Below are 17,965 nucleotides of genomic sequence, written 5' to 3' on the forward strand. Positions count from 1 at the left end.
AATCAACATAGCCGCCGAGTATAAAGTTCAGAGCTTGTTTCTTGCAGAAAAACACACTGCACCTGTCAGACGCAGAGTCCCTGAGGCTGTGCTCGCGCTGCTGTACTCAAGCACACCATCAGACAATCAAAAGGCATTTCAAGGCTGACATTTACATGGATTTAAAATAAAATTCACTGCCTGAACAGCTGAATTGTTGTCTGGGACAGGTACTGAAATAAGCAAAATAATGTTGTTATACATCTGTACAATTAAAATTTTGGTAACAATTAATATAAATACTATTCAGCTGTTTAAAAGGCTATCAATATGAGTGCTAAAAGTCAGCTTATCATCAAGCCAGATACCAAGATATTTGTAAGATGCAACCCTCTAAAGCAGAGTACCATCAGAAGTTTTAATCAAAGTCATTAAGTGATAATCTGGAGCATGTGAAAATTATGCATTTCTGCTTTTTGTTTTTTTGGTGTGTGTTCAATGCTAAGTTATCAAGAGAAGTCTGAAATGAATTAAAAGCATTCTGTAAAGAGTCCATTGCCACTTTTAAAGATGGAGCCATAGTGTAGATGATAGTATCATAAAAGTGTACATTTGCTGGCTGCAAACCTACATAGAAAATAAAATTGCTCCCAAAATTGATCCTTAAGGAACACCTGTCTTCACTATTAAAGGAGTAGAAATATAATTATCTATAGACACACACCGAGTTCTTACAGTCAAATAATTTGAAAAAGAAGAACATGATCCACAGAATCAAATGCTTTAATAAAGTGTTTTGAGTTTGACTTAAGATATTATTAGCCAACAAATAGTGCTTCAAAATGTTCATTTACCAGAGTTTCAAAGTCTTTAGCTGTAACAGACAATCATGACATAGGGCGATAATTATCCAACATTACACTCAAGGTCTGTCTTCACAGCCAGCTAAATCCTTATGACAGCTTTACAGACAGATCACACATAGCCACCCAAACAGATTAACCAGAGATTAACCTATAAGAGACTGTATGTTATCCTGTAGGGCTCAGTCTGCCAATCCAGTTAAGTCCATAGACAAGGTTTAATGTGTTAGGACCAGAAATTTCCCTGCAAATAATCATGGTAACACTTTAGTATGGGGAAATATTCTCACTTTTAACTAGATGCTTATTAGCTTGCATACTGGCTGTTTATTAGTACTTATAAAGCATGTATTAATGCCTTTTTTACATAACCAAATTCTATATCCCTCAATCCTACCCCATACCTAAACTTAAATCCTTCAACTACCTTATCAACTATTAAGAATTTGAGGCAAAAGTCAGTTAATAGATACCAAAGTGTTACTGTAATCATTATCCAAAATGATTTTCTTTCATGGACCATTTTTATTTGCTATATTTGTTTTCATGCCTACTTGTATTTATGCATGTCATTCCATTTGTGTATGTAGATGTGATACCTTTTTGATATAGCCAATATTAACATTTTCAAAGATTGTTGTGACAAATTCATTGCCAAAGACCAGCAATCTACCAAGGAAAAATCACAGCTGAAGGTCAAATCACACTGACCCAACATCAACAACTGTTGTTGGGTTTTGATTAATCAGTGCGTTCACTCTGTTGGTGTATGCTTTCACAGACTAAATATTCGATGGACCCTTTTCATATTTCCGGGGATCTCAGAAGTGGAAGCCATCAGACGATGGGTACACTTCTATAGTGGTGAATGGGAGGCTACAGCAAATATGATTCTTGCATTCCCATTTGCTCCAATAGCAAAAGAAGAAAAAAAATAATCCTTGATACCATTCCCCTGACTTTCTAAAAGAAGAAGAAGAAAAAAAAAAAGAAAAAAAAACTAAAGAAATTATGGAGTCAGAAGACAGATAGAGAGAAAAATTGAATTCAGAATCACAGTTTGTGAAATGGGTCCATAGGTGTTTGTCGAGTCTGGCGCTGAGGTAAGCGTTACTGTCGACTTGAGCTTTGCAAGTGCAACTGCATTGGTGGAGCAGAAATAATAGGGTTGTGAATTGTGATTTCGTAACCTTTTGGGTAGTGAGGAAAAAGCAGAATGTGTGTACAAAATGCACTATATAAAAAGACACCAGACAGAGGTAGACCAGCAGCAGATTATGCATTTCTAAGAGAGCAAAAAACAAAACGAACCAAAGAAAAACTATTTCCCTACACTTCATGGACAGTCTTAAATGTGTAAAAATGCCATAGGCACTGCTCTACTATACAACCATTTATACAATATATGAACAAGTTGAATGCATTAAATGTTTTACCAAAAGTAAAAAAAAAAAAAAAAAAAACTTCTTGTCTATCAAAGTGCAACAAATAGAGCTTCATCCACAACCCCATTTTTAATTGTCTTCTTTCAAAGATGAACAACTACACATAAAGGCACATGTTTGTTGTGTTTTGATGCAGTGTGAGCCGGTCTTAACATGTACGGCATGCTTGAACAGTGTTAATTCAGCCCTATTGAAGTCTATGTTTAGGTCTATAACAGTTTATTTTTGGAATGGATGTCAAAGAAGGAGAGGTTTCAGTTTTTGTGAAGAAACAGCTTATTTAATGAATCGACATCATCGGTTAATCTTCAACATGTTTGCGCTTAAACATTCATTTTGGATTTATCCCTTTTTTTTTTTTAACACCAAACAAATCTGTGTGATGCACTTCTAATCAAGTCACTCATCATACAGACTCAATAAGGCACCAAGACAGCAAAGAGTTGGAGTCTTCATTCACACAGCCTCAGGAAAGAGCTGACCTCAGAACAACATGGTTTCATAGGGCTGCCTTTATTTTCAACAAGTGCCCACAGATAAATATCTAACATTGACAGAAATTGAAGTAGTAATACCTTCACAATATAATATAGGCCAGTAATATTCCTTTTGCCACGGCGTTGTCAATTCAACATGCATATGTGCAGACAAGATACTGACACTGGCAAGGAAAGGCCAAACTTGGTCGATTTCTGACTACTGAGGAAGTCAATTTCATTGATGCGCTTGCGTCTATATGCTTTTCTTATGTTCTTAGAAGAGGCTTGCTTACTGAAGACGCCGTTACATGAAAGTTCTGAGAACATAATACAAATGAAACGTCATCAAATGAAAACACCAAAAGCAAGCTCATATTTTATGTTGTCAATGCACTTGTACATGCCTGCTGCGGCGCTGAATCCCAGACTGGTGCAGTGTTGTCTGTGAAGGCTAAGAACAGCTCTAAAGAAGCTGTAAGTGGACTTCAAAAAATACATCACTGAACCAAAGTTCACATACAGGAAGAATTCACATTACGCCCTGGAAAATAGGCAGTGGATTGTGGAGAATCCACCAAGAAAACATCCTGAACATGGAAGAACAAAGGAAATCCTGTCCTTTACTCCATATACAGGGATAATGAGAACAACTCAGCACCTCTTAGTTAGACAATGCTTTGAAGATTGAAACATTTCAGAAACACTGACAAAACTGGTCCATATATGGCCCATTACTGAGATACTTCAATTCTGTATCAAGAATTGTGCTGTTTCACTGGAAATATTTGTGTAAACAGTATTCAAAAGCAGTCTGTTAGTCAGACAGCACAAGCTGTTGAAATAAGAAGCACATATTACTAGTTTTATGAAAGACTGCTACATCTTATTTTATTATAGACTTACCGCATATGAAATTTTTATACCAAACATGTTGGTGTGAACAGGCTTCAAGTAAGCAGTACTTCATGCATCGTTAAAACGATTTACAAATGGAACTGGAAGTGACTGTGCCTTATTGTTAGTACTCTAAAGAAAGAACTGTTTATACTACTGATGCTCCATTCAGGATTTTTGCATCCAGTATGGCTTACCGATTTCTCGTCATCATGATCAGCCAATACCAATCATTTAAGTTTTTATAAGTGATATTTAATGCTCTCACATCTAAATGGCATGTTAAAGGGATGTAGTATGGAAAAGATACTATGGAAGTCAGTGGGACTCATCATCTGTTAAATTTCAGCTGTCCTATATGGCGTATAAATCAAGACCTGTCAATCTGGTTGACCAAGCCAATCCATAAATCCTTTTTTTTAATGGTTTTACCTCATTCAACTGCAAAATCTGAGAGATGTGAAGTACAGATCGAGTCATAGAATGTTCTTATCGGCCAATACCCATCTCTGGCTGATTGATTGGAGCATCTCTTCATATCAAGCTTACCCAAATATACTTGTGTCACTGGTGTAACATTCACTTGGCTTCCTGATTTTGCCAAAAAATATCAAATTTATACATGACAATCATTCACTTCTGGGTTCTGTCGTGTTTATTCTGCACTGATGACCAGATGATTGTACTGCGCTACCGTTTTTCCATTGTTGACTGAAATTTCTTGTATTATGGAATTTCACGAATTTTCTGTTAGTTGATCCTCAGATTTCAACTGCAATTTTTGTTTGCCTTCATTTTGATAGTTACAGTAAATTAAGGTAATTTGGTTATAACAGTATTTTTAGTATAAAATAGCAAAAGACATTGGTTTTTCAACTGAAAAAAAAAAGGTCAACAAATTTACTTTTCACCTTTTTAAACTAAAAGAGACATTATGTTCGGCATAGACAGCACTATGAATTCAATTAGTTCAGTAAACAGATGATGTACTGAGTTTGCTTCAGACAAAAAAAAGCTCATCTGCATTACAGAGGAAGATTTAACATTGTATAATGCAAGAAAGCTGATTTATGCTCAGCTTGAACCATTACAGAGTTGCAAATGTGAAACAGATCTTTGAGTTTAAGCCCGAGTTTGATGATAGGAAAAAAGCATTTTGTCTTGGTGGGAAGAAAGCCTTTAAAGAGCTTGATAAAGACTAGTGTCTGCATCCGGTAAACATTTCCCTCAGCACCCACCAATCCCCCGCTGATTCACAACTTCAATGTCTAATTCCATCATTACAACCAGCTGGCACGCTATGGTACACTAAAAAGACAGACAACTCTGAATCGCACCCGCAACTACAGTTTAGACATTCACAGGACACAAACCCCCTGTGTCCTTTTCCCAAACACACATGCACACACACAAGAAGAACGTCATTTAGAACAACACATCTGGATAAATAAACCTGGAACAAGTCAGAGAGCTGGAGCTCTGCCAAATTCCCAAGAAGCCCTCGGTGGAAACTAGACGTATACTCTTCATCAGATTGTTATTGACTGTGGTTATCACAGAACAGATGTCCTTATCGATACACATAACATTTATCTGCAATCAAATTCAGTAAATGTGGTCATGAATATTTTTAGCGAATGTGACTGTGGGAGTGGTCAAATGCACAAGGTCAAAATCCTTATCTGTGCAAACACAGCCAAAATATACGTAAAATGAAAGATGTCAAAACAGATGTGCATTTTGTGGCTTTCAAGTGGGTCGGAAATATCGTAATTAAAAGTTTTATGAGAACTTCTTGTATCATAATTCCGAGAACATAAATTACTGGGCAAAGTCATTATTACAAGTGGGAAACTCGTAATTCTAGACCAGTGGTTCTCAACCACATTCCTGGAGCCCCCCCAACACTGCACATTTTGCATGTCTCCTTTGTCTGACACACAGATTTCAAGTCTATGGCTGTGTCCGAAATCACCCCCTATACCCTTAAATAGGGCACTATTTGAGGGGACAACCATTTGTAGTGTTGTCCAAAACCATAGTGGACAATATCGAGTGCACTAATTTAATCCCACAATGCATTGCAATAACAAGTGTACAATAGATGCAAGCTCAATGGCTGGAGAATACCCACAACACACAGAGTTGTGCACCGAATGATCTTGGCACCCGCAGCTGAATCATCCATCCATCTTCCAAACCACGCTGGTCCAATGTGGCAACAGCATAATATTTTATAAATGCATTTTTAAGTGATTATTAAATTAATTAAGGTTTATCCATAGTTTCCAAGACAGAGTTCAAGATAAATCTTTTTATTACTACTAGAGCTGCCGGTTTGTTTAGTTTCAAATGATTATTAAACAGCAAGCACAAACTATTTAAAAGCGGCAGCCCTTCTGGCACTCAGTGTGAATTCACTCACTCGTTTTCATTCACTCCTTCAAGTGGATTATATTAGTGGAGTAATGTAGGGAATAGTGAATGAGGGTATAGGGGGTGATTTCAAACACAGCATTTGAGTCTCTACTAATGAATCAGGCGTTTTTGATTATGGAGACCACTGTTTATTAGACAATACAAGAGCTACAGAGTTGTGACTATGAAGGGGTGTGTCAATTTAAGACTGTAAATGCTGATCTATGAAATAGACAATATAACAATCTATAGTAGGGCTGGGCGATATATCGCATGCGATTGTCACGCGCATTTCGTCAGTAAAGCCGGTTCCCTGATTACCGCTAAATCGTCATCACCTGCTTTCAAATGGAGCGGCATTTAATATACAGAGCCGTAGTTCACTGATAAGCCACGCGATATCACGTTTATTATCGCAGATGAATCGCCTTCGATAATGAGCGCAATATTGCGTCGCTTGTCAGTGATCTACGGCTCTGTATATTAAATGCCGCTCCATTTGAAAGCAGGTGATGCCGATTTAGCGGTAATCAGGGAACCGGCTTTACTGACGAAATGCGCGTGACAATCGCATGCGATATATCGCCCAGCCCTAATCTATAGAGATCAGTGAGCAGCAAGTCTGTCGCAAATAGTTTAACATTAATTACTCAACTTAATGTTCATAATATAATTTGTTTGCTTTGTTCCCTGTTATAATTCCGACTTGAATGCTTGATGCATAACAACAAATGCTCAACTCAGAGATAAAAGTTTTATCAAATGCACTTGAAGGCAGAATTAGGTCTTGCAGTATATAGGGAAAAGCAAAAGTAATAGATTGGCACTGTCCGTTTCATCATTAAAAATCAAACCACAGTATTGAGGGGGAAAAAGCTCACTACTCTTGTCTGGCTAACTTGTAATAGTAGCTGTAACAGACCCTCTACATCTACTGAAGGACTTCTCTGAAGCTATATTGCTTGCAACTGTATATTCGTTCTTTATTTTATTGCTAACAGTTTTCCTTTTCTTTTCTGAAGCATTGTTTACTTAATTGAAAAATACTGAAGGGGTGGATTCTGGAATTACCACTACCGCTTCAATATATATCTTTTATATCTCATATCTTTTAAGTTATTAATCAAAATTTATATGTCTGTTAAATTATTTGAATGACTTCTTCAATGTATGTTAAAGGATCCATTTTCCTCTGTACCTCTCCCCGAGAGAAAAGAACATGTTATCAGTATGTTTTGGGGAAAGTTTCCTGCTGAGAGCAGAGCTCAGATCAACTTCAGCCTTGAAGAAGCTGTGAATCATGTGTATCTGTGTATGTGCGCTAAGTGTTTTGTGCAGGTCCCTTTGTACTGGACAACTGGCATTCTGCTTGAGAGTCTTTCTGTTAGAGTATAATTGTTGTGGAAATGTGAATGTACGCAGAGCGGCCTACGAACTCTTTGGGAGACCTGAAGCTGGCTTCTGCTGATGAAACTGCAAACTATTCTTCATTAAATTTTTCTTCAATTTATTATTTTTTTAAACTTTGACTCCAGGTCTTTATTCAACATATCTGGTTTCAAGGGTCCTAAACTGTTTATCCCCAACAATACTCAAAAGCTACATGCCACTGGTGAAGAACCTATAAGGGAGGGGTTTCTCTCACAATGAGTGGGCACTGATTGCATTTCATTGGCAGACAAAGCGGTAAACACCAGTAATCTTTCGAAGACTCCATTTTAACAGCGGCTTGACACATTCAGAGACTCTGGACCACTCTCCTGTTCGCAGCCTATGCGTGGAACAACAGGAAGTGCTTCCTGAGCATTGCGTTCTCTCATTAGTCCAGGCTGAGCAGCTCTGGAGATATGGAGCGTTATGGAGATGAGTCAAACAGCCTCTGAACCCTAGTGGGTGGAAAGCGGGGGCCGTACATGGCGCTACAGGCTTGTTCTTTTTTAATGCACTGAATTCTCTCAGATGCATACACATCCTGTGCCCGCGATGGACCCACAGTAAACACAAGGATAATGTATTGCTGGAAGCATAAGACTTTATCATAACAAAATTTGAATGGGCTTAACAGCTTATGTAACTAAACACTACGAAATAATATAGTATAAGAATAAGACAATATGGTCAAACTGTTTTGAAGACTCTTCTAGGGCCAAGTTTCCACCTGGTATTAAGATGTGTTTTGGTCAATCAGATCACAAGTGGACAACACTAAAAACAGGTGTAAATGGGCTGTAAAACATTAAGCTTGTCCACTTTTGACCACTTCCTGAAATGGTTGTAATTGCATTCGACCTGATTGTTTTCATAATGTAATGTGATTGAATGCGTTCGAACAGCCAGAAAAAGATTGCCTATTCTCCTCCTTTTGACTTAATGCATAAACATTGTGAAAGGTGTGCTAGACAGACAGGAATTAAACTTTGTCAGCTGAAGACCCGAGTTTGGTTTGAAGATGAAAAATGTACCAAGCACAATGTTCTCTCACCATTCCTGATTTCGGTATGGTCTTGCACCTGTCAGAGCAGAAACAAAAGCTGGTCGTGTTAATCTTTAAAAGATAGCTTTCTCGATTTCATCACCCACATGATCGCCCTTGTATAATAAAAATTTGACAAAAGTAAAATCGCGACATTCAAACCTGCGTTTGCGCTGCTGTTGATCTGAAGAGAGCTGTAATGTTTATATAAACAGCTTCACAAACAGTCTTTTCAAAAGCACAGTAGGCGATCATTATTTCTGTGTGACAAATAGGCCTATTCCAATTATAACAGAAGTATACAAAAGTTTATTATTCAGGTAGAAACGCTGATGTTTATGTATAATAAATTACCTTCTGTTCTGAAAGTGACGACTGTATCGGTTCTATTGTTACGCCACTAGGTGGCAACAAATTTACTGTTAAAAATGTGTCTATCAATGAATCATTCTGTCAGAACCAAGTCAAATCCAACTTACAAAAATATTCTGTTTCACCTGTCTGAATCTTACATGTTTGTTCAAGCATCTTATCTAATTTGTGGGAACACTTTATAAGGTTCATTTATGAACTAACCATCAGTAATACCTTTGTTACTGATGGTTAGTTCATAAATGAACCTTATAAGAGTTAAGACATTATACCTTTCATTAGGTATAATGAACCTTATATTAGTTAATGCACCGTTCAGAGATGTTACTTCACAGTGCATTAACTAATGTTAACAAATACAACTCTTGATTTTAATAATGTAAATGTTGGAATTAACATTAACAAAGATTATAAATGCTGTAGAAATGCAGTTCATTATTAGTTCATGTTAATGTAGTTAATAATGTTAACTAAAGAACCTTATTGTAAAGTGTTAGCGAATTTGTTGTGATTAACAGTTTGTTAAATTAATTTTACACAAAAAGGACTGTTTAAGTCGAGTATTGTGCATTTTTCCCTTACTACTATTTTTTAATAGTTGTTTAATTATTTTAAATGGAACTGGAACCGGAATTGTTAGGCAGAACCGGAATCGGAACCGGAAAATTTCTCACAATTACCAACCCTAGTTAAGAGTACTGAGGAAAGTAATAATATTGGTCAATATTTCTCAAGCATCCCTGGTGTTGGTTCCAAAGTCTACCAACAGACTTGTTAATAGATAATATGTAAAACTTCTGCCTTAAAAGGTTAGTTCACCCCAAAATGAAAATTCTGTCATTAATTCACATCGATCCTGTCATTAATTCACATTGTTCCACAAACGTAAGACTTTTGATCATCTTCGGAACACAAATTAAAAGGATAACTAACCCTTTAAGATATTTCTGATGACAGAATGCTGTCAGATTTCCTTCCATTGACTGCGTTTGAAACTCCAACTTTGATGTTTCAAAAACTTCATAGAGAGATCAGTATTCGGTTGCACCATTTGTTCTTAAGGCAGAACGTAGCTAGTAGCTCGTAAGGTCTCCGTAAAGTAATGCGTAGTCGCATAATATGACGTTTACCTTCAGTTATCCTTCAAATACAGGAGCAGAAGTTGTTGAAATTCCGTGAATTTCAGTTTATCCTTCATTCTGACTTATTTTGCCTCACGTAGCTAACAGTAAAAATAAGTTTCCATTAAATATAATAGCCTACTACTTAATCATAAATGTTTTTATATGTAAATAACATTCAGAAACTGTATTTGAAACGAAATTAATAAGGATCAATAAATAAATACTGAAACAACAACAAAAACATAAGAAATTACATTTATTGATTATGACTGATTTTATTTGACATGCACAACACTGAGTGATAGGACCGATGCACACAGCGGTGCGCTGTTTAACGGGTTCGTGTTGAAGAGTGTCTAACAAAGTAATCTTTTCACATGATGTTCTCTCTCTTTAAATTTAAGAGAGTGTAAATGTCAGCAGCATCATATATGTGTAAAGAATGAAGTCTGTCAGGTAAAACAAGAGCTTATGGATGCAGTTCAGTCAGTCTGCTATTTTATTCTAACCGTTACTCCTGATAGGAGGCTTCCGTAAATATTTAGTGTGTACGTAGAGTTACGCTTCAACTAAGTTTAATGGTGCAACACAAAAATATTTAGTAGTGCGTAAGTTGTAACTTAGTGCCCATTTACGTGAAAACTAGTCTACGTTGTAACTTGCGCACAGCTGGTGCAACTGGCCCCAGAAAACTAATCCATATGAATCAAGCTGTTTAGTCCAAATCACTTTTTATGATGAACAGATTTAATTTAGGCTTTTACTTGCATGTAAACATTGATCAGCAAACATAAGCAAAAGCTCAACCTAATTTGAATAACGCACAAGAACAAACCTCTGCTGGAAGCTCACAAAAGGCAGTTACAAAGGCAGTCAATGGAAAGAAATCTAACATCATTCTGTCATCAAAAAATAACCTAATTTGTGTTCCAAAGATGAACAAAGGACTTACAGGTTTGGAAGGACATGAGGGCGAGTAATTGATGACAGAATTTTTAATTTTGGGGTTTAGTAGTTTTTTTTTTTTTTTTTTTAAGAGCAATTTTAAAATACATTTATACATTTCAGTAGCTCAACCATCAACCATAGGCCACCCTGCAATCTAGTTATCGTTATTTGCCATGGAAAAAACACATCAGTGGACAAGTACTTAACGATAAGAGCAGGGAGGTTTATTAAGAAAATAAATCTGGTCAGCAGCAAGAGCTCTAGAAATGCTCTCTGCATGCTGAACTGAGTCAGCGAGTTGGACTTTATTTTCTCAAGCAGCCATGAGTCAGTGGCAAACAGACTGGCCTCATCACTTTTCAAGAGGTCTGTCTCTCTCGGTCGCTTATTATTCCTTTCATGTATTCGGATAAGCATTGCTGAGAGCATGTTAGTCCTTTTCATAAAATCCTCTTCCTAAGAGCTCCTCAGTATGTAGCTCAATGAATTACAATGAACTGGGACAAAATAACCAGGCCCGCATGGAATCTGTGCCTGAAGAAAACTCTGCAGGTTTCCTAGAGCCAGAGCACCTGACATTCACAAAAATCTGCTAATGGTCTGGTCCTTTCGCGCATTTGTTTATTAAATATTTGGCCTAATTGGATTATGTTCTCAGCTTCTAATAAGAGCAGGGCTTGGCAAGGATGCCAAAGTGTGTGAGGTTTGGACCAAACGATGGACAGTCACTTGCCCAATCATTCTAATGCAGCATTTATGGTGACTATTCAGTAGAATGCATCAATGCATGCATGTAAAGGGTTTCTTTTGAACGACGAGGGCCAAAAGAGTGAAGATGGGCAACAGCCGTACTATTGCAAAAGAATGGAACAGAGATGGTCTCGATACACATTTTTAAAACAGAACAACTATTTTTAACTTGGCACAGCATATTAATATTGTGGAATAAAAATAAAAAAAGAGCAAACAACAAACATGGACAAATACAAATTGCACAGGACTGCACTTTACCGTGGTCACGGCAACCAGTGCATTACATGGTTTTGAATGGTTACTCCTGGGAAAATGCATTTTTGGTCACTCTTTTAGTGCTGCATTAAAAAGTGTAAATGTAGGGGGTTTAACAAATTTAATTATGGTTTTAAACATTTGAGTACTTTGATCATCCATTCAGATATTCTTTATGTGATAGGCTTACCTTTTAATAGATGGCCATGGTTAATGTCATGCATTTGTTAAAATGTGTGTGTGTCAATAAGGAATTTTACATAACACATCATTAAAAGCCTTGTGTTGTAAGTTGGCTTGTCAAATAAAATTTAACACCATTTTTTAAAATGATGTTCCAGAAGCCTTTTTTTTTTCTTCAATAAAAGAAAACATTTGAACTAAAAAAATAAATAAATGTACTGCTGAGGCCTAATCCTGGCTTAATCTAAGCCCTCTCTGTGAAACTGGGCCTTAATCGAATAAAACTTGACTAAAACAGGGCAATGTTGACTAATTTTAAAAAATAAGAAACTAAAAAAAAAGTACATTTGACAAGACTAAGACTAAATTAAAAAATAGCTGGCAAAATCTACAATATCCTGCACTGACTTGAAAACAACCTTTAAGTGTAAAACACTCAAATATTTTGTTTTCAAGTCCGAATTGTGCATCAGCAAGTGTTTCTGAAGCAGTGGGAGGAAGTGGCATTTCTAGCCGGGTGCTTATTTTGCTGCAAACAGAAACAGTACTGTTAAAAATGCCTTCGACACCTCTAAAACAAGCTCCAAACAATCAGCTCCCTGCCTAGAGAGTGAAAAGTGTACTGTATGCTGTCACAAGGAGACACTGAGACGAATTAATCATTCTTCTCACTCCGAGTGTTTCTCTGGGAATAAAAGGCCTGCAGGGCTTTTTTCATTTTGTAAATGTCACGACCACCAACTCGTGTTTTGTCCCTGCGAGCTCTTGGTTTCTCGGTCACGGGTTGAGTTTGAAGGTCTCCTCTGCATAATTTCCTGCCTTTGCCGTGACTCCCGCCTGTGAACTGTCGTTTCCTTTAGAAAAAGCGAACAAACATACCATCATTTCAGCTGTCTCACTGGCAGCGCAGATGTGAAATGGAGCAGTAAATGCCAATCACAGTTTCCCAGTATTTTTTCCTCTAGTGTTCGAGGGGATAGACTGACACATTCCTACCAAACAGCATAAGTCTAAGTCATAAGAGGGAAATGAGGTTTAAATGCCCTTACTGACAGGCCTGACAAGCTGAGAACACATGTGAGACAATACTTTTCAGTAACCCTTTATAAAAATTAATGAATTGGGAATAATAACTGGCCAATGCCGATAATCTCGTATACGTACCAAGACTTCACAGATCATCATGCCAGATGTCTGGGCAGACCAGCTGTGATCAGATCACCTGATTATGATGTAAAGATGAAGACTCATCCTAACTGAACAACAGAACACATTTTTTGCTAAATGTTTGCTAAAGGTAATTACCAGCAGATAATGTTGGCTGGACATAAACATGATTAAGTGGTCGGAAACGACTGTACACAAATAAAAACAAAACTGCTGAGCACCGCTTAGGTCAAAACAAAGGGATGCTGTCAACAGTTCTGCTGAACAAACACAGCGATTCTGATATAAATGTTATCTATTTTTTAAATAAAGAAACACCAATAACTCCCAAGGGCAAAATTATATACATATTAAAATGCAAAGTCCAGAGGGGTTTAAAATGCAAGCATTTTCTACTTTGCAGGTTGATTCAAAAATGCTCCAGAAAAAGTTTCAAAATATTTCTTACCAACACACAAGTGGGGCTTGGATGTCAGGGTGTTGTTATGCTTTTACTATGGTGTTCTGAGTCAGAATAGTCTTCTTGATAAATGTCTAATATTTCAGCAAGTAAGGGATATTTTCCCCATTTTATTTTATTTGCCTGATCGCTTGCAACAAGCAGCATGATTTGAGGGGTCATTGATGTCTGTACAGGGCTCTAGACTAAATGGTTGCATTTTGCAACCTTTTTTCCTGCTGGTGTATTTAAATTTTGTTAGAGGTCGCACTGGAATAACGTGGAGCCTGGTCTGTGCAGATCATGGATCAACAATGATCTGTTTAAACCCTATTTTTCAGGTGGTGGTGCTACCATCTGTAGAACTTGGTGGCATCGGTGATACAATTGGTGATCTCAAATGTTAGACTGGAGCTCTAATGTAGCACAATTGGTACTGGATAAATGACATGCCAAAGTTGAATACTTGCGCTAGAGCAGTGGTCTCAAACTCAGTTCCTGGAGGGCCACTGTCCTGCTGAGTTGAGCTCCAACCCTAATTAAGCACACCTGAACCAGCTAATCAAGGTCTTCAGGATTACTAGAAACCTCCAGGCAGGTGTGTTGGTTGGAGCTAAACTCTGCAGGACAGTGGCCTTCCAGGAACTAAGTTTGAGACCACTGGACTACAGGTTTATTTGATACACTATCACCAACAGTAATAATAATACTAGCAAAAAAAAGAAAAGAAAAAAAGACCGCAATCTTTCTTGCACTTAGAGAAAATGGCTTTCTTTGTTAATATTTTCCCTGTGTTGATGGATACACATAATAAATCAAAACAACAACAAAAACTTCAATGCAACCGTTTAGTCAAAATGTCTAGAAGAAGATCAAAGACACAAATTCCCTGAAAGAGCCTAAACAATGTCTCATCAGCCAATTATTCTGCTTCATTCTGGTCACAGACCACATCAAAGAGAGGGCAGGGACACTGCAAACACTTTAATGATTTTACCATTCACAGGAAGGAAACAATCTGACAATAGCTCACAAAGAAGCCCATTCAGTTTACTGAATTGCATGCAGTCATGCACTAAACAATGAACTCAGAATTCTTCATTTGGCAAGCTGAAAGAACAATTTAACACAAACAAACATCTATGAGGTCTTTACGGTGTTGTTTTCATCAAGTCATTCTTTTGGCTGTTTTAGAGTGAAACTCTAGGTTTTTTTTTTCCATTAACCATGTTTCCATTCAAAGTTAACTTGTGCGCAAAATTGGAAAATCGCATACAACATTTGTGAATAAAACACCATTTAAATCTTGTGTAGAAGGAACAAAATTGTCACTTCCGGGGAAATTTGTGCAAAATATCTAATAAAAATGGAAGTTGCGGTTGCCGTTTTTCCTCCATCATAAATGACTTGTGTCTCAGATGTTATCTTGTGTTCGGATGCTGGTGTTTGGGAATACAATCCAGTGCTTCCCACACATAGACTTTTCTTGGGCGGGCCGCCCACGTATAATAACGGCCGCCCAAGTATATTCTGAGACACATTTTTGCTTTTATTATTTTTATCCTCTTATACTTTTATATCCGCGCAAGATAATGAAACCATCCGTGATTAACTAGTCGTTTCTTACCTACTCGTTATGTGTGCGTCAGAACTGTTTACTCCCGCTAACATTCAAACGGGCGCTGCATTTTGCAAAGTCACAAGGCGGCGCTGTTGCATGTTCTACAAGCTCGCGCAACAGAACTTCAGACTGCTTCAAAGTGATTCTCAATCAATGAAAAGCAAGGAGAGCATAGGAAGGGGTGTGAAAACTTATGAACAGGATGAAGATGTCACAATTTTTCTTATTTTGTTTAAATATCATTGTTTTTCATTTAGTACTGCCCTTCGGAACCAACAGAAGATACTTGCATGTTTCCCGGCAGAAAAATTAAGTACAATTACCTTGATATTTGAATTCAAAAGTTTTCACACCCCGGCTCTTAATGCATCGTGTTTCCTTGTGGAGCATCAGTGAATGTTTGAACCTTTTTTAATAGTTGTGTTTGAGTCCCTCAGTTTTCCTCAGTATGAAAACACAGATCTCAAAATCCTACAGCCACTGCTGGAAAGGGTTCAAATGTGCAAAAATGCTTGAAAACTGATGAATCTGCAGGAGCTGGAGGATTTTTCTGAAGAACAGAGCTCAGTTTAACTGCTCAGGACAAACAAGAGACTCATGAACAACCATCACAAAAAAACACAAAAACAGTCGTAGATCATCAGGTAACCACACACAGTATTGAGAATCAATGGTTCACATACTTATGAATGGGGTTATTTTAATAAATTTAGCTATTGTTTTGTCTTGTGAACTAAATGCAAACATGAAAACTTTGGCAGGACAAGTAAAAACTTGAACCACTGGCTCAACCGGGACAGTAGAAAAAATCCTCAGCATTGAGCCCTGAATGTATATTGTGTGTGTGTGTGTGTGCGTGCGCATGTCAAAACATGTTTGTTTCCCAATTTACAAAAGAGTTTGAAATATTTCAGTGATCTATCATCCATTTAAATCACTCATTTCATAACAGTATAAAAAGGACTATAAGAGGACAGGGTATTTTGTAACTTTTCTTTTGGCCTCTTATGCGAATTACCACTGAGGAAAAAAAGAAAAAGAAAAAGATCAAAGATCAAATCAAGTAAAACAGACACCTGGACACATTACAGTAATGAGAAGAGATTGTGTGTGCGTGTGTGGTTAATGTGCTAAACTATCAATTAAATAATATAAAATAATGTAGTGGATCTTAATGCAACAAAACCACTTCATTTGCTTTATGAAAAATTTAATTTGTTTGTTTTGTGTTTTTTTGTGTGCGTGTCAGTGACATTCACCTATAATAGCTTCCTACCACTATGGGACAATAATGCCTGCTCCAGACAACAATAAACCTCAGACATGTGGGAAAAATGAATTAGATAGGAAGTATGTGCTAAACATCTTGTGCTGGACGGCTGAACACGACACAAAGGAATATCTTCTTCACATGGCAGCATGTTTTGACACCTGATTCACCACTGTAGCATTTGACATGTAAGAGAACAGCACAAGGTCAGCGATTCTTGCTGAATCGAGTGGATTGTGCTTGAACCCCTGCTGACCCACTTACCAGGCAGTCATGCATGCTGAACAAAGAGCAGCTGTTTATCAACAGCCCGCCGGCACATGGACATTTGAAGACAGTTGTGATCTGCAGGACCGCTTTAGATGTTTAATAATAACCGTGTAGATGTCCTAACAAATAAAACTGATGAATCATTGAAACAGGGCAGCTGAACAACTGGATATTAATGAATCGCTTAGGTTAAATTATTTATCACATCTTGAGCTTCGTTTAGAGCTTTATAGTGGTCAGATTACAATATCTATGATGAGGTTAAATATTACAAAAGAAACATGATGCAATTTTTGACTGCAATGCTTTTCGGTCGCTCTTGGACAATAATTTTTACATGATTTTACATGTTTTATTGAATAACAAATGTTTAATACTCTCTAAAAAATACTGGGTTGTTTCATCCCATGTTTTTAAATTAAAATTCTAAACCCAAAGGTTGGGTTTGTCCATATTTTGCCCAAACATGGGTTGAAACAAAAATAATCTAAAAGTAGGCTATTAAAGTTAATAGCCTAAAATAACACGTTTTAATATTTCACTACACAAAATATTTCTGAGCTACAAAATACAAACCATTCTATGAGTATTCAAGGCCTGAAAAATGACTACATTAAAAATCACTGATATACCAATAACCTAAGGGTAATATATTATGGCTGGGTTGAAAATCTCTTCTTAAATCCTAAGAATCGATCTTTTAGTCCGTGCTGTTTTCAGTTGATGCTTGAACAAAACTTCACTAAAAAGTATTTGTAGCTCACTTACCTTCCAATAAATCGCTTTAGAGATGCACAGATACTAAATTTATCCACCGATAGATTATTCAGAGGGACATCTGCCGATAACGGTAGTTTGGGGGTTCTGCCTTTTATAACTTTTAAATTAATGATAATTACGATTAATAATTATTCATTTTTTTTTAACCATTATATTTTGAAAGAAACGCAAATAAAAAATGTAATCTTTCAATTTCATCAACTTGTTTCAGAGTAACTGATATCAGTTATAA

General features: G+C 36.9%; 1 protein-coding gene across 1 annotated transcript in view; it reads right to left on the reverse strand.

The window, feature by feature from the left end:
* The window catches only part of mosmoa (modulator of smoothened a), a 36,062-nt gene that overhangs the window by 16,584 nt on the left and 1,513 nt on the right, over positions 1–17,965 (reverse strand). The window lies entirely within an intron of this gene.

This window comes from Chanodichthys erythropterus, chromosome 3, assembly GCF_024489055.1.
Source record: "Chanodichthys erythropterus isolate Z2021 chromosome 3, ASM2448905v1, whole genome shotgun sequence".
Lineage (NCBI taxonomy): Eukaryota > Metazoa > Chordata > Actinopteri > Cypriniformes > Xenocyprididae > Chanodichthys > Chanodichthys erythropterus.